The following is a 23,189-nucleotide window of genomic DNA, read 5'->3' as shown; positions in this document are numbered from 1 at the left end:
TAATTTTTGTATTTTTAGTAGAGACAGCATTTCACTATGTTGGCTAGGCTGGTCTCAAACTCCTGACCTCAAGTGATCTGCCCACCTCAGCCTCCCAAAGTGCTGGGATTACAGGCGTGAGCCATTGCACCCGGCCGATATATTGTATTTTCATTTTGTTCAATTCAATATATTTTTTTCACTTGAGACTTCCCCTTCACTGATAGATTATTTAGAAGTGTGTTGTTGTATCATTTCCATGTATTGGGAAATTTTCCTTTTCTTTCTGTTGTTGATTGCTAGTTTAGTTTTATCATGGCCAGATGACATACTGTGTATTATTTTAATTCTTTTAAATGTATTAAAGGTTTATTCTTTAGAGTATGGTCTATCTTGGTGAATGTACCTTTTTGGCACCAGGGACTGGTTTCATGGAAGACAATTTTTCCATGGATTGGTATGGGGGTGGGAGGGGTGGGGGGTGGGGGGATGGTTTCGAGATGAAACTGTTCCACCTCAGATCATCAGGCATTAGATTCTCATAAGGAGTGCACAACCTAGATTCCTCATGTGTGCAGTTCACAATAGGGTTTCCACTCCTATGAGAATCTAATGCGTCTGTTGATCTGACAAAAGGCAAAGCTCAGGTGGCAATGTTCACTCGCCTGCTGCTCACCTACTGTGGTGCGGCCCGTTCTGGTACTGGTCCATGGCCTGGGGGTTGGGGATCCCTGGGTTAGAGTATTTTATAAATATTAAATTTAATTGATTGATGGTGTTTTCTGTCTATTTTTATATATTACTGAGAGAAGAGTGTTGAAGTTTCCAATGACAACTGTAGATTTACCTATTTCTCCTTTGTATTCTGTCAGTTTTTGGTTTGTGTATTTTGAAGGTCATTTGTTGGGTAGATACGCATTTAGAATTGTCATGTCCACTTGGCAAATTGATACTTTTATTATTATTATGTGATGTTCTTCTTTGTCCCTGGCAATTGTCTTTGTCTTCAAGTCTGCATTGTCTAAATATAGACACTCTAGCTTTCTTTTCAACAGCTTGCATGTTACACCTTTTTTCATCCTTCTGCTCTTAACTTACCTGCCTATATTATATTTCAAGTGAGTTTTGGTTAGACAGCATGTAGTTGGTTCATATTTATTTATTCATTCTCACAGTCTCTGCCTTTAATTCTTGTGTTTAGACCATTTCAGTTTAATGTAATAGTTGATATGTTTGGATTTATGCCTTCTGTTTATTCCATTTTTGTTCCTATTTCTCCTATTCTGTGTTTTTTTTTGAGCTATTTGAATATTTCGTAGTTCTTTTTTTGTGTGTGTGCCTGCTTTAGGGATTGCAATATGTATAGTCAACTAGAATCATTCACAGTCAACTTAGAATCACTTCGAATGGACATTTTATCACTTTAAGTGGACTGTAGAAACCTTACCACCATATAGGTTCCTTTGTCCTCCTGCCTTTTGTTATGATATCTGTATTCCACCTTTATTGAAGGATACATTTGCTGGATATAGAATTCTATATTACAGTTCTTTTCCTTTAATGCTTTAAAAATATTGTGCCACTTCTTTCTTTCCTCCATGGTTTCTAGTGACAAATCTATAACCATTTGACTTTTTGTGCCCCATACATAGATAATAGGGCATTTTTCTCTCCCTGCTTTCAGGAATGTTTGTTTCATCTCTGGTTTATAGCATGGTTTTGGGGGGTTTATCCTACATGAGGTTCACTCTGCTTTTCCAAGAATTTGTACGTATATGTGTCTTGTGAAATTTATGAAGTTTTCAGCCATTATTTTGTCAAATGTTTTTCCTGTACTGCACGGCATTCTTTCTCTCTTTCTGGGACTTCTATGACACAAATGGCAGACCTTCTCTTATTGTTCCCTGGTCCCCTGAGGCCCTGTTCGTTTTTTACTTTAAATATTTTTTCTCTTTCTTGTGCAGAATGGCTAATTTCTGTGTATTCATCTTCAAGTTCGCTGACTCTTATATCCATGATGCCATTGAGCCCATCCCATGAGTTTTTTATTTTGGTTATTTTATTGTTCAGTTCTACAGTTTCCAACAGTTCTTCTTTAGATCTTTTGTCTCTTTGCCCAGACTTTCTCTTCCGTAGGTTTCAAGATTGTTTATGATTGGCTGCTGGAGCATTTTTGTAATAACTTTATTTAAAGTTTTTGTCAGTCCAAATGTCTGTCATCTCAGCCTTGGCACCTGTTGATTGTATTTTTCCATGCTGAGTAATTTTGAGTTTATCCAGGGCATTTTGAATATTATGTTATGAAACTCTGCATCTTGTCTAAATCCTATGGAGAATGTCAATATTTTTGTTTTAGCAGGCAGTTGATAATGGTTAGGTTCAGAGAACAAGTTCCAACCACCTTCTATGAGCTGTGGTCCTGTGTTAGCATTTGCAGCACCATTTGGATATATCCTGTGTGTGTGCTCCACAGTGGCCGATCTGGGAGCTAGGTCTTCAGTTCTCAAAGTCATTGGTAGACTGTTAGGATGAGGTCAACAAGTGCAAATCTGAGGAGTGACCTGCACGTGGATAAGCAACTTTATGGGGTCTCTTTCTTGAGCTCTTTCCCCTTTGTGCTCTCTCTAGTTCTTTCCAGTTCTATGGGGCTTCTCTTTTGGGCCATTTAGCTAGAAAGCTTGGGCTTTAGTTACTCTGTTTTGCCATGTACTTTCACAACTGTGCCCATGTCCCCAGGGTCAAGCCCCTGGAGGACAGAGACACTAAAAACAGTGGGATTTGGCCCTACTCTCTTGGAATCACGGCACTGTTGAATCTAGAGGAAGGTTTTCCTCCCTCAGAGTTCCCTGTCTTGCAGGCTCCCCTTGCTGCTGGCTGCTGTAGCCACTGCAGGGTTACTTGGGGACTGTGGCCTGAGAGAACAGAGAAAAGGAAAAAACAGGGGATTTTCCCCTCTCGTCTGTCAGCACCTAGGGTCTGCCGACAGTGTGTTGAGACCAGGCTTGGGCACACTGGATGAAAACAGAAGAGGAAACTGTCAGTTGGGTGGTCTTTCATGTTCTAGTCTTCCTTCTTAATGCGCCTGCTACTGTTTACTTTTCAGAGTCCTGGTATAGCTGCTCCAAGCATTCTTTCTGAGGTTCGTAGTTGCGGCCCTGGGAAAAACAGGGTGGAGTGTGCTGACTATCTATCCTATGTAGAACTGGAACCTCTGTTTGATTTTGAATATGGAGAATAGTATGAATCTAAACAATGGGTGCCTTAATTGCCCCCTTAGTGTCACTCTACCCAACTTTACCTCTTTGCTTGAAAAACCATCCTTAGGATCCACAGACACCTCTTAGGAGGAAGGTGGGGTTAGTGCTGCCGGTTAAAAGCATTACCTTTACCATCTGATGAAACAAAAACTTGCTTCTTGACTCTACAGCTAAAACTAAATTGGGAGTATTTTTTTCTCATTAACCTTTTTATTAAAATGCAAGTTCTTTTTCAAAGATGAGAGTTATACATAGTAAGTCGAAGATTTCTGAAATCCTTTTAGGCCAGCTTAGAAGAGGACCAAGAAGATAATGCTTATGTAAATCTGAATCCAGCAGATACTCTCTCCACTAAATTAAGAGATACTTCTCTCATGAAGAGCTTTGTTGTGCAGATTTTGCAGTGCCACGTTTTCGATTTTGAATGTTGCATATGCTTATAAATCCCGTAGAAGTGATTCTTGTGATAATAGTTTAAAAAGCTTAGTGAAAATCAAGAGAACAGGCTTCTATGAAAATCCGAAGTGAAGTTGTGCATACCTCCCTTAATAGCTAATGGCCAAATGGTTAAAGGTGTTACCAGGGTGGTGAATGATATTCAAAGACCTGTTGTTCAGGAGGGGTGGGGAGCAGGAAGCTCTGTTGGTGTAAGTGGAGAATGGAATGTTTTAGGGAGCCGGGTTTTGTCATTTCCAGGAGCAGGGCGGGCAGCACGGTGGGAAGGTCTGGCTCCAGCTTGAGCCCACTCACAGGATGTCAGGGGGAAGTGTGACTAAGGTCACGGCCACGCCACGTGGTGGGCCAGCTGGATCCAGAGCAGGGGCCGTTGTGGCCACACATCCTGAGTTTCCATGGTCTAATGCAGTGGGCTTGAAAAAAAAGGGTGGATGCAGGATGCTGGCTGGGACTGTGGAGTGCGTGGGCAGTAAGTCTTAAGTGACAGTGGGTGGAGATTACAGCATTTCATCTGCTTTTCCTTTGACACCTTTTAAAGATACAACCCACAGTTTTCAAGGGTTTGTGCCAATGTCTGCTAGAGGGATCTTGCAGTAGATCTTAAACCCTATAGTATTCTTAAGAGCACAAGGAAATTCTTATTTGGGTTCCATTTACAACAAAGGTGGAAATTTAAAACTAGGCTGAGAATTTGAAATGCTGTTCACATTAAGCAGTTTATTAGGGGGTTATTTTGAAATCGTTCTTAAGTAATTTTAAGATGTTTCCACATCTCAAAAGGGATACATACATTTTTCTTCAGTTTTCTTTGGAGAACGTCTGTTCAGGATGTTTAGCAGGTTGGGTTTCAGAATTTCAGCGGCTTTATGGTGCTGTCATCCAGTTCGACAGATTGAATTTGCACGTAGAGGAAATGGAATGTATTTTTAATCACCGGAATGTATTGTACCTAAGGAACATGGGAGAGTGTATGTCAGGTTTCAGCTGTGATTAATATTTTGCTGCTGATTTCTCAACTATGTGGCATGCTTACACTCTGCCTCTACTTGAACAATATCTAGTATTTCCTGATTATAACAATGGAAAAAAGTCTTAGAAAATCAGTCTAGAATTCTTATCCTTAGTCCATTGAAACTTGAGAAGGTCCTGAGCCAAATTCCTTAACTTTGAAAGAAAATTTATTATTAAGAGTTATAGGGTCCTAATCTCACTCCCCCCAACAAATTATGTAAAAAAAAAAAATACTTGAAGGAATGAAGAAAGGGATTTTCTTCAGATTGCTAAGTAGTTTGAAATCAAACCATTTGAGTTCAAGAATCACCATAGAAACTTGGGTGGGAGGCTATAAGTACTGTGGGGTATATGGGGTGTTATTATTAGACACCATTGTTGAAGGTGCTGTGTTTTTAAGACCATGCCTGGCAAGAATTCATCGAAGTGTAGAAAGTATTTCCTTTAATGTGCTACTTATTTATTTAGTTCAGTTGCTCTTCCTAAGAATTAAGAATTGCATTCCTCTTATGGAGAGAAAATAAAGAGAATCACAACCTTTAGTTTTATTATTTTGAATATAATGTCATATTCAAAATATACGTGCATGCCTTTGAAATCAGGTGCCTAGAAGGGACAGGTATTTGCTTCAGAAGTTATGAATTCCTTAACAGAAAGGGAAAGTGGGAACCAACATTTCTTAAATGCCTCTTATGTGCCCTCCTGGAAGCAGGTTATCCATTCTGCTTATGGTTTCTTTTAAGTTGCATAACTGTTCATTGAAGTAAATTTATTGGTATGAAAACAAATTCATAGGTTGGTGAGTTTGGCTTTTGTTGGGCGGAGGATGATAAGAAGGAATGGGTGCACAGATTGGCGTGTTTGGGGACTTAAAGCAGTGGTTCTCAACTGAGGGTGACTTTGTCCCTCTGAGGGCATTTGGCAATGTCTGCATACTGTTTTGTGTTTTGGTTGAGGAGGGGAGATGCTACTGGCATGTAGTGAGTGAAGGCCAGTAATGGAGCCTAAATACCCTAGTGCGTTATGATGCACAGGATCCCCGTCCCCCCGGAACTTTCCCACCAACCAAGAGTGTTCTGACCCCATATGGCCACAGTGCTGACATTGAGCAACAAATGGCTTAAAATTAACACAGAAAAGAAATGAAAACCAAAGTCCTCCCTGCTGCATTCACTCGTATGGAAGATACATGTCAATTTAGCCTGATTCACTCATTCCTGCAAATAGGTATGTCTAAATATTACTGCTAGACATCTCAAGGAATAGAAACTATAGCTTACTAACAAAAAGGTTTTACATGTGGTTTCAGAGATTCATTGTTTTTTAGGTTTTCACTTTTAGGATATACTTCTTTTTCTCAAGCCTGAATTTCTATAGTGTCATTTTGGCCTCTTCCATTTCCAGTTGAGCTTTCTGTCATGGAGGTAGTAATTAGCTGGTAGCCATTCTGCATGAAGTATTCTTTGTCCAAGTTCTGTAGGGGCTGCTATTAAATTGCCCCTGAGCTTTAGGTAGCATCGACACAGTAAGGAGTGCTACAGTGTATTAACATTATTTGCATCTTTACTAAACATATAAAGATAGTGGGGTGGCAAAGACAGAATATAATGCTCCCTAAGAATACTGCCTTGTTGGCGTCCAATGGCATTATATGGGGTTCTTGTTAATAAAACACTTAAAGGTCTATTTTTACATGTTTAGATTGTGCCTCAGGACTTGAGTTTGAGTTGTGAAATGCTTAGCAGTTAGCTGTGCTCCCATCTGCCATCCCAACCTTGCGAAAGGGAACAGAACCATGGTATCTGGGGCAATACATCATTCTTAGACATTTCTGGTGACTTATCATCAAATGTCAGGGCACTAAAATCAATGAAGAGATGGGATAGAGCTGGTACAAGAGAAGAAACCTGGAAAGCAGAGAAAGGGAAGGTTTGTGAAGAATGGCACAGTAGGGAAGAGTGTAAAACAAACCAACAGTGATTGATTTCACATGCCAGAAATCCTTTTAAGCACCTAGCTAGGGAGCACCACATTGCTTTAGGCAGTAGGGATGCAGTAGAGAAGGTGAGGCAAGGACCTGGCCCTGGTACGGAGCTTATATTCTAGATGGATGAAATCTCAATAGAAGGTAACTGTGGTAAGTGAATGAAGGAGATGAAGCTATGATGTGGGAGCATTAACAAGGAGTGGGCTGTGTGAGGAACCTTAAGAAATTTGAGATGAGAGAACAGAAGGGATTTAGCTAGAACTGGAGGGGCAGGTAGAGGGAACAGCAAATAGAACAATCCTGGCTGCTGATTTTATAAAATGAAACATTTTATCATAGTCCTAGGAGAAGCCTACATGTCTGCTTCTCAGTTTTAATTGTGACATGTGCTTTAGTTACCTGGAAAATCACTGCCTTCTTAAAATTATATTTTAAAAAGATGCCACCACCATCTCTACCAAAAAAAAGTATATGAGGGTATAAAATATCATGAATTGATAATATATTTTCAATTATAAGCCCTAAAGTTCAATATTTAAAAATGCAGCTCTCCCCCCATACCTTTTTAAAAAATGTGGAGTTGTAGATATACAGATTTTTGCTGTTGCGGTTCATTGAATATGAGCCTTTACCACTCTTTTTGGTACCTTCTCTCACTTCAGGAAATTAAAAAAAGATCAATAGGAAAATAGATAAGCAATTGAATATGTAAATATTGGCCTGAAAATATTTACATATTCAGTTGCTTATCTATTTTCCTATTGATCTTTTTTTAACTTCCTGAGGTCAGAGAAGGTACCAAAAAGAGTGGTAAGTAGCTTTCACTCAGGGTCTTTTTTGTTTGTTTTCCTTGAATTTTAATCTCTCAAAAGGACCTTGTACAATTTTTCTCATTGTGGTTTAAAAAAATTTGCCATAAAACTAATCATCTTACCCATTTTAAGTGTACAGTACAATAGTGTTAACTGTATATGTACCTTGTTGCACACAATTTTTTTTGACTTGGCCTGAGTTACAATCTTACATGTGCTTCTAACAGGGTGACTCTGAGTGAGGCATTTAGGGGGGAGAAAAAACAATGTGGAGGGGCCAGATGAAACAAGATTAGCACAATGAGGATAACTTTTGAAATGGCTTTTTTTTTTCTTTGAGACGGAGTCTCACTCTGTCACCCAGGCTGGAGTACAGTGGTGCGGTCTCGGCTCACTGCAACTTCCACTTTCCAGGCTCAGGCGATCCTCCCACCTCAGCCTCCCAAGTAGCTGGGACTACAGTGGCGTACCACCACACCTGGGTAATTTTTATATTTTTAGTGGAGGTGGGATTTTACCATGTTGGCCAGGCTGGTCTCGAACTCCTGACTTCAAGTGATCCACCCACCTCGGCCTTCCAAAGTGCTGGGATTACAAATATATATATTTTAAAGGCAGCAGAAATAGACAAAACTCAGTCTTATTTCAGGACTACAGTTGGTGTTCTTAAAAGGTCAGAGGAAGAGATGAATATATCTAGAGGTCAAGTACAGCAGCCTGCAGGGTATGGGGCCAGGTCAGGATGGAGTGTAGAAGCAGTATTTGAGGAAGGGCACAGATAGAAATTCCTGATCCAGCTAGATTTGGCTCTCATAAACCCTCCAGTGAAGGGCCGTTTCCTGTGAAGCCTGTCTCTTGCTCATTGCTGTCAGCCCCATTTCCTCTAAAAGTTGGCCCACACCTTCCATTGTCCTTTATGGCCTCTGGATACAGGACCATCTCCACGCAACACCTCTGTTGCGTTCTCTCAGCAAGATGATCAAGAATTTCTTTACTTACTTCGGCAAGTGTAGGATCTGCTCATTTCTGGGACACTTTGGTTTTTGCCCTGAACATCTGATTAAGTATCTCTCTTCAGTGGTTGGGTGCCTGCAGCCATCTCTGTATTACCTTTTGAGAGTTGTTTTCATTCTGATGTACAGGATCCACCTCACCCTGTTCATCTCCGAACTACCGACCTCTCCAACCTCACATTTGACTTTCTGTAAACTCCAGCTGGAGCTGCTGAGAGCAGAGAGTTGGGATATATCTCAAAAACCTCAAGAATACATTTTGATGTGAGAGTGCCAAAGATGGTCCTAGCAACCCCAGGAGTAGGAAGGCATCACTTTCAGTTCTGATAAGGACCAAGATTCTGAAGGGCAGAGGATGAGAGCTCAGGTCTTATCACCTTTCCGAAGGTGGAGATAGATGTAGCGCCCCTTGCCATCCTGATATGGAAGTATGCATATACCCCCTCTCCCCCATTTACTTTGTGATTTTGATATTTTTTCCTCTAGTAAATCCCCAAGTGAGGTCTTTAAAAAATGTGAGAAGGGAAAAGAGGATGAAAAGAATTAGATTGGGATTGAGGTAAACATAACAGCATAACTGAAGAGCTTGAAGAATTGCGATGTGGAGGGCAATAACACTAACCCTGGCACTGTTAATAGTGACTTGGTGAGTAACTTATATGTAGATTTCCTTTTACTTAGAACCTGCTACTCCATCTACCTCTCTTAAGCTGTAGTGTTTCTTTAATGGAGGAGGAAGGAAAGACGTTGGCTTACAATTTGCTGCCTAATCTAATATTTGGTTCTCATGCACTGATTTAACAGATATGTATTGAGCACCTACCTTTGTTAGACCTTGAACAAGATACTGGACCCAGTGCAATAGGCAGGATCAACTCAGACCCCGCTTCTAATATAGGAACTGCACACTGGCCTGTAGACATGTTCTCTTTGGTCCACACAGTTATAAACACTGCAGTGTTTTTTTTTTCTCTTGAAAAACTGGTTGATTTGGCCCCCTGGACCTGCATCCTCACATGGCAAAGTCAGGGAAGTGGCAGGGGTAAGGGGTTGCTGAGAAATGTCTGCCATGGTCAATAGAGGCACATGTTCTGCAACCTTCCCTGGCCTCTGTCTCTCATCGTGTTAGCTATTTTTGTCCTTGGTGGAATCTTGGTTGGGATTACTCCATCTTCACATGCTTCTCTTCACAGGGATCATCCTGTGGGCTGGGGAGCCTGGGATGAGAGTGGGACAGAAGCTGAGTTGGGATGGGAAGTGTGGCTCCCTGCTGCTCTCCCTATGAGTGGGCGATGCCCCAGAGCTCTGCCCCTGAGCAGTGCCCCTGAGCTATGCCCTTCGTCGAGCCCTTCCCAGGCCACTGCTGCACAGCTTTTTGGCTGCGCAGTTGCTTTGTACTCTTCGGGATTAGAATTTCAGAAAGGGGAAGTCATGCCACCAGCTTTTGTAACTCTCCCATCCATGAACTTCTGTTCTTGACAGTTGTGCTCTTTGTTTGTTTGTTGAAGTCCACCTGTGGCATTATTCCTGCCTCCACACCGGTGTCTTGACAGCCCTTCCTTCAGCCCTTCCTGCCTAGGGGACCCTTTCCTTCCTGCTCATGGGAGTGCTGCTCACCTTTGAAAGCACAGCCTGCCTCCCCTTCCTGAAGGCTCTTCTAGCTTCTACCAAAACACTTGACTTTATCTGTTTTACATTTTGGGCTTTCTCATAAATTTTCTTTGAAGAAAACATTGCAAAGCTCAAGGTATATAATAATATAAGGCATGTTGTCTTATATTATTCATTGTCTTTCCTAATCTTCATACCTCGTCTCTAAGATTCCATCATGAATTCTGGAGAACAGGGTCTCAGTCCTGTATATTTCTACTGTCCCAGAGCCCAGCCACTGCACTGTAAATCATAAGGTTGAAAATCAATATTTGTTGCAGGAGTGAATTAAAATATTTCCTTCCCTGATTTTCAGAGCACAGAGTTTAGAGATGATACAAATTTAAGTTTTTCATACCCTGCGACCACCTCCTTCTATTACTTGCTCCTCTTAAAATGTGTAGTTTTGAAAATGGGAGCCATCTTCTCTTTGTCTTTGCTCATCCTTCAGGTTCCTTTCACCTATCTCTTAAGTCTGGGGCTAAAAGTAAAGGACAGGTGGGGACAGGTAGTGACAGGCCTGGCTGGAGCATCTCTGGGAGCTGAGCTACCTGACTTGGGGGGAATGCAGGGGAGGCTGGGCCCTTTGACAAGGTTTAGGGTGGAGACCACAGTCCTCTCAGAAACACTCCGAGGATTCCCAGACTCTCTTGTTAAGAAACTGTACATACAACATGGTGTCTCCCACTGGAGACCTCAAATACCAGGGCAAGGTAAAAAGATGGCTGAACTGGGAATTGGTAGCCCTGATTTACTTGCTAACCCCACTGCCTATTTATTTAACCTTAGGCAAGTCACTAAACTTTTCTAGGTCTGTTTCATCTCATTTTGAGAATTCGATATGGGAGAGCCCTCCCAGCATGATTTCCCTGCTGGTTGTGAATCTCCTCTGACTCAGCAGACAATGCTTTATGCCAGTATTCCTCTGCAGTTTCACAAGAGGGCACTAAGCCTCAGAGGGTGTGAGCATGAAAGGGCCAGAGGCAAACATACAATTTATTTCCAGTCTCTGCCGTATCTTCAAGTGGGATTTTTTGTATTCTAATCTTCACTATAGCTATGTTTTCGTATTTAAACAATTTAAAATTTATTTTTACAAATTACATTATTTATTGTCCTTAGATTTTGTAGTGTAAGTTAAACCCCAAGGATATGGAACATGCCTATCCCCTGGTTTTGTAAATTCCCTGGAGTGTCCGCATGCTACTTATAGCTATATTGTTCATGGTCAGTTTTAAATTACAAGATGGATGGAGATTATGCCTCATTATAATTATTGCATATGCATATAGCAATTAACTTAACCCCCACCCCATAACCCTATGTAAAAGGTACTGTTCGTTACTCATTTTATAGACGGAAAACTGAAGCACATAGATGTTCAGTGAATTGCGCAAAGGTACACAGCTTGTAAATGGTGTAGCTGGGATTAGACCTGGCCAGTCTGTGTTCTTAGCCTCACTCTATAATCCTGCCTCTATGGTAAACTAATTTAGGGAAGCCAATTGATTTTTTTTTTTCAGATAATGATCTGGTAATTTTGGTGTTACTTTTCACACAGCATTTTTAGAATAAATTTTGACGTCGTTTGCAGGCACCTATTTTGCCTAGAGTTCAAGAAACTCAGTGGTGGGGCCTGATGTTCTCAATTACTGAGAGCTCAGGTCAGCCTCAGTTCTGTGGCTACAGATAGATTCTACCTGGTGTGCACAACTAGCCAATTCCAGAGAGGCACCACATAAGGCAGGCGGGGCAGGGGCTGCCTCTGACTAGAGTGATTGGTGTCACTGCCAGAGAGAAAATCAATCTGAAGTTTGTCTCATGATTCCAGATGATGGATCTGCATAAGCCATGTAGTTGGATGTTTTCAAACAATGTGACTAAGATACGAAAGATACAGATATTAAAGTTGCTGTAGTGGCTTTGTAGTATTATTTGCTATTGATGCACTTTGCTTACAATTCATTGTGTTTCTTAGCTGTGTAAACAAAAAGCAAGTGCCATTTATTACACACAGTTCTGTTTTATGCTTGTGGTTTAACGTTTGCCAAATATTTCAATATATAGCCACAGATCACTCTGCATGACATTAACAACAACAAAGTCTGTCTGTTTCTTTGTTGTAAAAAATTGGGATCGGCCCATGGGCCTACTGTATATCTCAATGTGGCAAAGGCAGCAATAAAATGTCACAGAGGAGAACAAACTAGCCTATATCTAAAGAGAAGATTTTAAACAGACATATGGCATAGAGTTAGGCAATTGGAAGAAAGCTTTCATATGTTGCTACTTGGGAACCTATTGACATACTTTTATGGGTGCTCATGGGTTATTTTTCTGTAGTGCACCACCGAAGGCCCATCTCTTGACAATGCACTGAATCCCATCATCCTGTCTTCTAATCAAGGTTTCTGCAATTGTCCCTGTGGTCCCTGGTGGCATCTGTTCTTGCACCCACATTGCCTTCCAGCTACTATACCATATCTCTGAAGAGTTGTTGTCTCTATTTACTGCCGCACATACCTCTCCTCCCATGCTCTGCAGTCCTCACTCCAGTTAGGCTTGGTGTTCCCCTCCCCACCCCCAAATGACTCTCTGACAAAATCGCCCGGGACCTCCACCTTTCAAATTCAGTGTTGAGTCCCCAGTCTTCATCTTATTCAGCCTACTGGCAGGATCTGGCCCAACCAATCATGCCCTCTTCCTTGAAAGCATTTTTTTTTCACTTGGCTCCTTGATGTCACACTTGGTCCTTTGCCTACCTAGAGGGTGATCCATGCCAATCTTCTTTGCTGATCCTCCTGGCATTGCTTCAGCCTCTTCATATTCAAGTGCCTCAGGCCTCCACAACTTCTGTAACTGTCCTCACTCCCAAATTATCTAGTCCCTTGACATTAAATGTCACTTAAACACTGACGATTTTATCTTGGAACTCTGCTCAATTTCAACCGTTTTTTCTACCTCTCTGCTTGGATATCTGATTGGCATCTCAAGCCTAGCATGTCCAAAGCTTAACTCTTCATTTCCTTCTACACACTTTCTCACCCCTGCCATACCTAAACTGCCCCATCTTGGTAAATGTCAGTGCCATTTTTAAAATTGCAAAATCCTAGTGCTGCTATTGACCTCTGTCTTTAGCTTCTACTCCACATTAGCAAATCATGTCTGCTCTTCTTTTAAAATAGATCTGGAATCTGACCACTTATAATCTCCACTGCTACCACCTAGTTCAGGCAGCTGTCATGTCTTATCTGGAGGTGATCAGTTGGGTGCCCTGTTCCACCCTTGCCTTTGGAATCACCCTGGAAGGATTCTTAGATCTCTCCCAATCTACTCACGTGGGTTTCCATTTCTCTCGGAGTAAAGACCATAGCCCTTGTAAAGACAATGGCCTAGAAAGTCCTATGTGATCTGCTCTCCCATCTCTACCAAACTCAGTCAGTCTCATATCCCTCTTCATTCTCCCTTGATCATTTTGCTGTGGTGACACTGGCTTGTTTACTGTCTCTTTTACAAGTTTGCTCTGCCTTGCCCTCTCATTTGTTGCCTAGATATTTATGAAACCTACTACTTCTCTTCCTTTAGATCTTTGTTTAAATGCCTACTTGATCAGAGAGGCTTTCTTTCACTGATCACCCTAAACAAAATAAGTTGCTCCTAACCCTGCTCCCACCCCCATGTCCCAGGATTGCCTGCCTTCTCTATCCTGCTTGAGCACTCATCACCGGGAGCATATTATGTAGTTATTTGGTTATATTTCCTTCCCCTTTAGACTGGACAGGGAATTTGTCTCTTGTTCTTTGCTGTATCACCTTAACCTAGTGCAGTGCCTGGAAGTTAGTAAGCACTCAATAAACAGTTTTTAAATGACTGAGTGAATTTCCTAGGCAAACTGGTCAGAAATAGGCTACAGAGAATGGAAGAGTGGCTGTACCTGTCATTTAATATGCTCTCAATACGATTACATTTATTGAAATAAGATTTTATTCGTGATGAAACAAAATGCTATTGGGCATACAGAAAGGCATGAGAAAACCAGGCACTAAATTTAATATTAGTCAAGCAAATGTTCATAGTTGGAGAAATGATTGAAGCTGTGTTATGTTTTGTTACTGAGTTACATTCAGAAGGACTGCTGATCACACGACAAGCAATGCAACTCAAGGCAGAAGAAATTGCCAAATCCCCCAGAACAAAGCAGTGAGGAACTAGTTTGACTGTCACCCAAGACTGTCTTTAAGGCATTGTGTCATAGTTAATTGGCAAAGTTTGTTTCTTTCCTAATGATACATAAAATAATGAAGTGTCTTACAATCAGCAGAGTTTTAGCTTGGATAAAATAGGGTGGGTCTCTTTTCTAGATCTTAGAATGATAAAATGAATTTATAAATCTTAATTTTGCCATTTACAGTTGTTAGTTTACTTCTTAGTTTCTAAGATAACAAATGTTACTCTTCCGTATTAGTTAAACCAAGAAGGGAGAGGTTTGGCCAGACACTTGTGTATCATTTCTTGGTTTCCTTACTGAATGTCTTTCTCCAAGCATTAGGTACAGAACTAGCATAATTGGGACCAATTATCCAGTCGTGAGTTTTGACTTTTGTTTCTCATGATTAGCTTGAAGATAATTTTTTCAGACAGCTGCTGGTTTTGTTTTTCAATTTTTTTTGAAATAATTATAGGTTCCTAAGCAGTGATAAAAATAGTACAGAGAGGTCTCGAGTATCCATCAGCTAGTTTCTCCCCATAGTGACATCGCCCATAACTATAGCACAGCTGCAGTTTTTAATAGATCATTTTGTTCTTTTCCCATGACCTGTTGGAGTAGGAATAGAGAGATCAGGTAATTTCGTTATGCTCTAAGCCGCCTCGCTTTAGGAGGGAGTGTTTCTGGTCACAGGTGGTGAGCCCAGAGGCAGAGTTGCTATAGAGGGACTAATACATTGATTTTCATGACCTAGAGGAAATAATCACTCAGGTTAAAATGTCTTCAAGAGTTAGTGGCCTGAAGCTCTCCAACAGAGAAACTCTTAATTGATTTGTTTTTGCTTCAGCACAGCTTTCTTTTGAAGCAATCATTTTAGAGTGATTTCAGGTGCTCCAAAAACCCTCTTGAAATAGATCAACTTAAAGATCTAGAACCTCATTTGGAAGGGATGTGAGGTCAACCTGACCCATTGGATAGGGTGATTTCCCCCTTAAAGACCCAGCCAGGTCACTGTTGCAGTTCTTCTTAAGATCCTTCTCTGCTTAAGGCCTCTGTCCAGTTTCCACATGATGGACTTTTCTTACCCACAAATCAGACAACAGACAGGTACCTCTGTGCTTTCCTTTTCTCCTTCCCGTTAAATACATCTGCGTTCTCAAATCTTGTGGTGGTTTTAGCTACCCACTCCTGACCTCCCTCCTACTTGCTACTTCTCCACAGGCTGCAGTTTTTTGATAGCTTGGCCACGTCCTAGAGAGAAGATAATGGTGGTAGATTAAGGGGTGAGCTGAGAGAGGTACATTATAGAAAAAATATGACAGAAGGTATTTGGTACAAGATTAGAAACGAAAGCTCATTATTAAAATTATATTCTTCAAATGAGGGTAGTGCCTTCCTTATCCTGTTTCTCTTTCCTATTTCTATTATTTGTTATCTTTCACTTGCACTTTTGGACACCCTGTACTGTCTTCTATCCCTTGAAGCCAGACTTCTAGGGTATGGTCTGCATTGTGAGGGGCCCTGATACCCCTATCACCTCGGTCCAAATACTCACCTTTTGTTTTCTGCTTCTGCTGACTCTTTCACTACATCACCTCTCAGCCAAGACCACCACCTCCACCTCCACCTCCACCTCTATCTCCACCTCCACCTCCACCTCTGTCTCCACCATTGTCCTTCACCTCTACCTCATTTCCATCATTGTCCTTCACCTCTACCTCATTTCCATCATTGTCCTTCACCTCTACCTCATTTCCATCATTGTCCTTGCCCAAATGCCTGGCCTTCAAGTTGTCTCTGCTGCTGTTTTTTATTCTTTTCTCTTATCACTAGATGAGAACCACGTCATGTCAGCATAGTTAGTGACTATGCTGAGACCAAACAGTCTTAAATTCATGTATACTCGCTCAGCATCAATGATGCCTTTGAAAATTCTGATTCTCCCCAGATAAAATATCAGAATGGCAACCCCTGCCCCCTGCCCCTGACCTTCAGCCTCAAACATCTGGCATTTTGGGAGCCGATAAAACCCATACAGAGTGCCCAAGGACTCTTTTCTTCAGAGGGCTGGAACTCTGAGAATTTTCCCCTGCAATTGCTATTTGAAATATTTTTTTAAAAAAGAGAGAGAGAACTAAAATATGAACTGGAAATTTCTGGAAACTGCCAGCCCCTTGCAATAGATGCTGGTCAGGATGTGACAAAATTGGGTTTGGGAGTATTATTTCTACTACATAGGAAGTTAGTTGAGAGAGCACTGACTTGAAAGGTAGAAGGTCAAATACTGCAATACAATTAACTTGGCTTAGGTGGGATGGTAGAGAACCTGAGGGTTGGGGGTAGAGGTAGCCAAGTCACCTGTTCTAGAAACAGATCTGGCCCATTTTATATGAACCCAATATTGATATATCTTTGTAGATTATGTAAATATATTTTGACTAAGGTCTCCAAAATTGTTAATGTTCTATAGGCAGACTTAGGGATATGCAAACTTGGGCATACAAATTATCATCCCTAAAGAGCTAGCTCATCCTTACAGATTAAAATTTCCAAATTGAGGAACACATAGAAATAGAGAAGTAAAAGCCTTGGCTTATTCAGAGTGGTCTTGAATTTATTTGGAGACCCCAGTAAAGATGCTAGCACAAAAAACAGTGTTATATAAATAGAAATGAACTTTGGAAAACCCGACAATGTGATAAAGACTCTATTCTCTGAGCTCCTGGGTGTAGAATATTCTGTAAGGGTACTAATTCACAGAGAACATTTGCTTATCTAAAGAATATCCATACCTATGTTTAATAAAGGAAAAAATCATGGGTAGGTAACTAAGCGGACAATGTATTTTAGCTCATTTGTGTAGTAAAACATGTAACAGAATCTCAGTAGAGTTCAAATATGCCCTCTTGACTTCCTAATGCATAGACTCCATTAAAATAGTATTTTAGTTGTCCAAGCCTTCCCCCTTAGCCATTTTACACCTGGTAATAACTATGTAAATTCAGAAAAACAGATTTTATATGTTTTGATCCATCTTTTTCTTAATATTACTCTTAGTAAATTCTCACATTGATGAAGATCTGCTTATTTCACCCTAAGGCAATTCAAAAGTTCTGTATGACAACTTTATTCTCACTGCCAACTATTAGGAAAGGAATGCCCACTTTTCCCTGAGGGCGTGTTGTTGCATGCAGCATTCCCATTGGAATGCTCTTGAGAGGTTGAACTCATTTTCTGAGCAATTGTTTTTATAAATTCAATATTTTGCTTCCAGTGCTCATGGCCAGATAGTGTATAACCTGGTCTCTACCGAGTATTATCCATGCTGTTTTCACACTTACCTCCAAGGGCCAAAGATTATCTCACAGAAGCTCCGAAAGAATTCCTGTTTCTGAAATTCATGTGTAAAAGGAAATTTTTAAAGGGAAGAGGGTGATAATTGAGTTCAAAGTCTGAAGAATTTTTGTCAAGGATTATATTGATTAATAACAAAAGCTCTCTGGCATTTTCAGGCAGACATGTGAAAAAAAGTAGTGATTGTAATTAATTTTTAGTGAGTGCCGCATATTTGATAATTGCTCTGATTCACGCTATTATATTCCTCTTCCTTCACCCACAGCAAAATAAGCTTAATTTGATTCATACCCTTAGGAAGAAAAAAAAAAGCCTAAGATTACTCACATGGCTGTGATTCAGCTCTTGGCTCTCACCACCTCCTCCTCCTCCTCATCCTCCCTTTCTCCCACCCTGCCCACTCCCATGTTCACTCCCACCCAGTGGTGTTGCCATCAAAAAACTGAGTCAGTTTGTTCTTTAAAATGGGTGGGGAAAGAAGACAACTAATAAAAACTTTTCTGAGCGAAGTATACTGCTTAGAGCTGAAATCATTGCAGGAAGACAGGCAAAGCGGCTACTTACATAACATGAGAAGCTTGAAACAGAGGCCAGCCCTCATAAAGAAATGTTCAGATTCTTATATAAGACTAGTATAGCTTGTGTGCATGTCTGTAGAGGCATACACATAGCCATGGAGGCAGGTTTCTATGAAAAACCTCTGATATTGTGGATCTTACATAAAATGTATACAGAAAGAATCTTGTTTTCAAAGTAGGATACTTTGCTATAATCAAAAAGTGAATATAGAAGCAATCCAAAGATTTTTGATCATTGCAAAACATAGGTGATAAAGACATTTTGTTTGCCTTCAAATGAACGTGTGACTTGGCAGCTTGAGGTTTTTTTGTTGTTGTTTGTTTTTTTGTTTTGTTTTGTTTTTTTTTGTTTTTGACAGTGTCTTGTTCTGTTGCCCAGGCTGGAGTGCAGTGGCACAGACCACAGCTCACTGCAGCTTTGAACTCCTGGGCCCAAGTGATCTTCCCATCTCAGCTTCCCAAGTAACTGAGACTACAGGCGCACACCACTGTGCCTGGCTAATTTTTTTATTTTATTTTATTTTATTTTGTAGAGATGAGGTCTCACTATGTTGCCCAGGCTGTTCTCAAACTCCTGGGCTTAAGCAATCCTCTCACCTCGGCTTCCCAAAGTGTTGGGATTATAGGCGTGAGCCACTGCACTCGGCCACAAGATTGTTTTTTGTTTCTCTCCTGAGGAACTGTAAGGTTAGTACTGAAGGTGACAGCTCACCCTTAGAGAGCTGATGGTGGTAGCAGACATATTGAGGCAGCAGTCTCTGTTCCTTGCTTGTATTTTTTCGCTTATTCCCATTCTTCAGATGAAGTAAAAGCCTTAGAGAAATGAAGGGACTCTTCTATGTCCCCACAGGTAATTGCCTCAGAGACAGTATTACAACCCAGGCTGTTTGTCTTTACCCTGACTTGTAACTTTGGTTTCTGGGAGCCTGACACAGTTGGATCGTTTGGTATTTTAGAACTTACCCAAGACAGGAGTGGCGGTGGACAGGAAGCTCCATGCTGGAGCTCCAAACCAGCCTTGAACTGAACTGTTGAATCAGGTCTGTGTGCATCTTCAAACTGGGCTGCGACATGGAGGGGAACAGAATGGAGCCTTCCCCCATCACTCATTTGTAATCCCAACCACCCTCTCTTCATTTTGCTGGCTTTTCCCCCATTATGTTACCATCTGTCTCCAAAACATTGCCTGGGTAAAGACAAACTGGAGCAGTTGCTCGCCCTCAAACAAAACACAGAACTACTTCTCCTCACTCCCATTCCCCCCCACACTAGTGCCGAGCACCATATTTGAGGAATTCCATATTTATAAAGCTTGCCTGCACCTCGATGATGTCTGCTTGCTGTCCTTTTTATTATTCTTCAAATATGTTATGTGCTGACTGGAAACGATTAGCTTTTGTTACTGAGGGGTTTGTGGGATGCTTGAAACAGCTTCAGATAGTTCTCAGATGGAAATGCATGCTGTTTGCTCCTTTAAGAAACGCAATTTCTTAATGAAAGACAGCATAGAGGAGAATGCATACTGAGGTTCCCCACCCAACTCTCTGGGTTTCTCCTAGGGTAGTTGTGGTAGGGTTTTATGTCACGGCCCTGTGGAGCGAATAAACAGTGGATCTTGGGTGTTTTTTTCTGAGTCTGTACCCATCTCTTCATGCCTCTGACTAGGGGCCCTTGTTAATGTCAAGGGCAGTGCTCTGTCCCCAACAGAGCTGTAGTGTTGCCCCCAGTCTCTGACCCACTCACCTTCTTTCCTGGCTGATGACACTTCCAATGTCCTGACACATCTGGGCAAAGTGGAATTGGAGTTCTTAAATGCCCTCTCTGGCTGGCCCCAGCTCGATTCTGCACTGGCCTTAGCAGGCTCCAGGAAGTTTGGAGAGGAAAGACCCAAACAGATCTCAGATGTAAAACTGGATGAGTATTTCAACTGCTGAAACTTTAGGAGGAAAATATGGATGGGCTACGTGTTTGTCAACATTAGTAAAATAGTTACTAGTGATTCTTTTTTTAAAAAGTTATGGAATCATATTTTTCTCATTCAGAAGTGTTACTTAGGGAATGACTGAAATGTGTATGACTCCAGAGTTCTCTGTCAGACACTGTTCTCAGCACTTAACATAGAATCATTTTTTAATCCAGGTGCCACAGCTAGGAACAGCAGAACCAGAAGTCAAATCCCAGCAAGTCTGACTCCAGAAGCTAGACTCCTCAGAGATGTCATAGGTCCTTTTAGATGCCAGAGTTTTAGATGTTCCATTTTATTCACATTCTATTTTCATAGCCTGTGTTTATTTCCATTGAAAGCCATATAATTATAGACTTTATGTTCTGTATCTTAGCAAGGTAACTGTCTTTAAGCCAATAAAACTTAATACATTACTACTGAAGTGTGAATAAGTTTTAATAACTGAGAAATACATACACATGGTTAAAGTAGAATTCAAAAGTGTAATTTGGAAGTGCTCTCAAAATAGTTTCGTGTGATTTTAATTTCTGAAAATCAATTCTGTATGTAAATTGAATGTAGTGTTTATTCCAGTAAAACCCTGCAGGAAGTCTTTTTATAAAGTGAATAATCAACTCCTGAATTAACTGTTATACATGGTTTCAGTGTGTATACCTTTTCTGTGCTCTCATCTACCAATCTGAAAATTAGATATCTGAACATTTTTCTGTGTTTCAAATGTTGGATGTATTTCCTGTATTGTAATAAAACTAGTTATCCATCAAGGCATAATCAACAATAAATGCCAAGCCTTAGTCAGAGCAGTTGCTGACTTTGCTCAAGGTTAAAGGAAGTATGCTGAAAAGAGATAACTGTAGTTAAATTGCTCAGCCCAAGCCTTCCAGATTTTTCATGTGGGGAATTGCACTTCTTATTACTGTATTCTTCCTGTCTACATAATACCTGGGAACAATTTACTCCATGTAATGCCACTCCCATCTTGGTAGTAAAGTTTTTACTGAAGAGGAAGACTACAAGGGCATGTCAGTATATTTAATTGGAATTTTCACTGGTGATTTTCAAGTTTTTATTTCACAGCTTTTAGGCAGGTCGAGACTAAAGGACTGTACAGATTTTTTGGTGATGTGATTGTATTACGTGTGTGCTGTGTGTGAGTAGCTCAGCTTAGAGTGTCAATTGCAGTAAATGCAAAAGTGAAAGCTGCAACATGGCTCTCATGCTCCCAACCACTTCCTGAAGAACCCACCACGCGGGCCCCAGACTTAGAGACTTGAATCTTCAGGATGGAAAGAGTCCAAGTCCCTCATGGTAAAGACCTCAAGTAAACCTAAATGTAGAAAACCTGTTTGCTACTCTTGTGTGAATTAAAACGTTTGGTTGCCTCCATTGTAAAAATTTCAGTGCACAATTCTGAAATTTAAAATATTAGGGAACAGAGCCAGAGCGTTGCCATACCTTAAAAATAATCTTGCATCTCTCCTGTTCACATGATTCAATTCTTGAAACCAGTTGGAATGTGCGTCCTGATCTCTAAATGTACAAGTTATTTAAAAAAAATGTGAGCTTGTCAGCTTAGCTACAGCCACCAGTCTAATAAAACTGAGTCACATCCAAATGGGCTGCACTTAAACTACCCTCCCATTCTAGGGAAAACGTGGCTGGAGGAGGCAGTCTGAGTCATCACCTGGTTTGTTTGACATACACTTCCTTCCATAAATTGGGAATGGCAAGCGGCACAGTGTTCTGGGCTTGCCTGGGAGAAGGAGCTGTTGCAGCCTTGCACGATCAAAATAGGGCCTTTAGGTTTGAAGGATGAGGTTGAGCCCATATTTTGACTCCAAATGTCGGGGGAGGGGAGAAGTCGTCGACAGATCCAAACAAGGAACATTTGTAAGTACCATTTTTGGAGGTCGGAGCAATGGTAGGGGTGTTCACAGTTGAATTTCTTCCTAAACATAAAAGGTGTTTAAGAGACAAATTGGGGGCATTCAAATAAAAATAAATGGGTATCTAGTTCACAAAGTGGGCTCGTTTACTTAACAAGAGTATCCTTGATGTGTATGATGTGTACAGTTTAAAATGATTGAGAGAGAGATGATTTGGTAGTTACCATACGAATCTGTTCTGACAATGTTTAATTTCACTTAATTTATTTAACTATTTTAAAAGAAATGTATTTCACTTAGGAATCTTTTCATGGCAAATTTGAATCTCCTTCAGGGGTATTTTGAGGGGATGGGAAGAGAGGCTCATGTGTCTCGCACATTTTCTTACAGCGGTTTTGCAGAGGCTCACTGGAGCTTTTTAAAATAAAAAAGTTTAGAATGTAAAATTATTGGAGACTATAGAGGAAGGGGAAGGAGGAGTAGATTTATAGCTGAAGTGGGTTTGTAAACTCAGCGTCTGCTTTGGGATTATTTTTTAATATGTGCCAGACATTCTTCTGATTTTCATCCTGGCTTGGTTGTGGCTCTTTCTCTGTCTGTGTGAGGCTGGGGTGTTCCCTGTTTTAAAGCCGTAGTTGTCGCAGCCTGGGCGTTTTCTGTTTCGGCTTATGGCTTTTTTTCTCTTTTCCTGAATGAGTGTCCTTTGTGTAACCCCAGTAATTCAGAAATCCTGCAGTCATAGGGACTGCCCTATCATGTGACTTAGGTACTAGGTGCTGGCTGCGATTGGTCAGCAGCTAATTGGCGGGTCCCTATAAGAGGTCTTGGGTCGGGCGTCCGGCCACTCTCCTGCCTGGGCTGCTGCTCAACGGGGGCTGGGGGTGTGTGGGGCGGGGGTGGTCTGTCCAGTGATTCAGCCACATGTGATAGATGACCAAGTGACTGCTTTCTTGGAGTCCGCACACCAGTGGAAGACTCTCAAAGTGGTTGTGACCGACTTGATCAAACTCTAGGCTTCCTGAACTGGTAACTG

At 41.0% G+C, this 23,189-nt stretch overlaps 1 long non-coding RNA gene across 1 annotated transcript in view; it reads left to right on the top strand.

The window, feature by feature from the left end:
• Window positions 1–7,403: 7,403 nt before the first annotated feature.
• Window positions 7,404–23,189, top strand: part of LOC129529690 (uncharacterized) — a 40,562-nt gene continuing 24,776 nt past the window's right edge. Inside the window, exon 1 of the long non-coding RNA XR_008675241.2 lies at window positions 7,404–23,182. This is a non-coding gene — a long non-coding RNA (uncharacterized lncRNA). The remainder of the gene's footprint in view (window positions 23,183–23,189) is intronic.

This window comes from Gorilla gorilla, chromosome X, assembly GCF_029281585.2.
Source record: "Gorilla gorilla gorilla isolate KB3781 chromosome X, NHGRI_mGorGor1-v2.1_pri, whole genome shotgun sequence".
Lineage (NCBI taxonomy): Eukaryota > Metazoa > Chordata > Mammalia > Primates > Hominidae > Gorilla > Gorilla gorilla.
The sequence above is the reverse complement of the archived record's forward strand: the minus strand, read 5'-3'. Positions and strand labels throughout refer to the sequence as shown.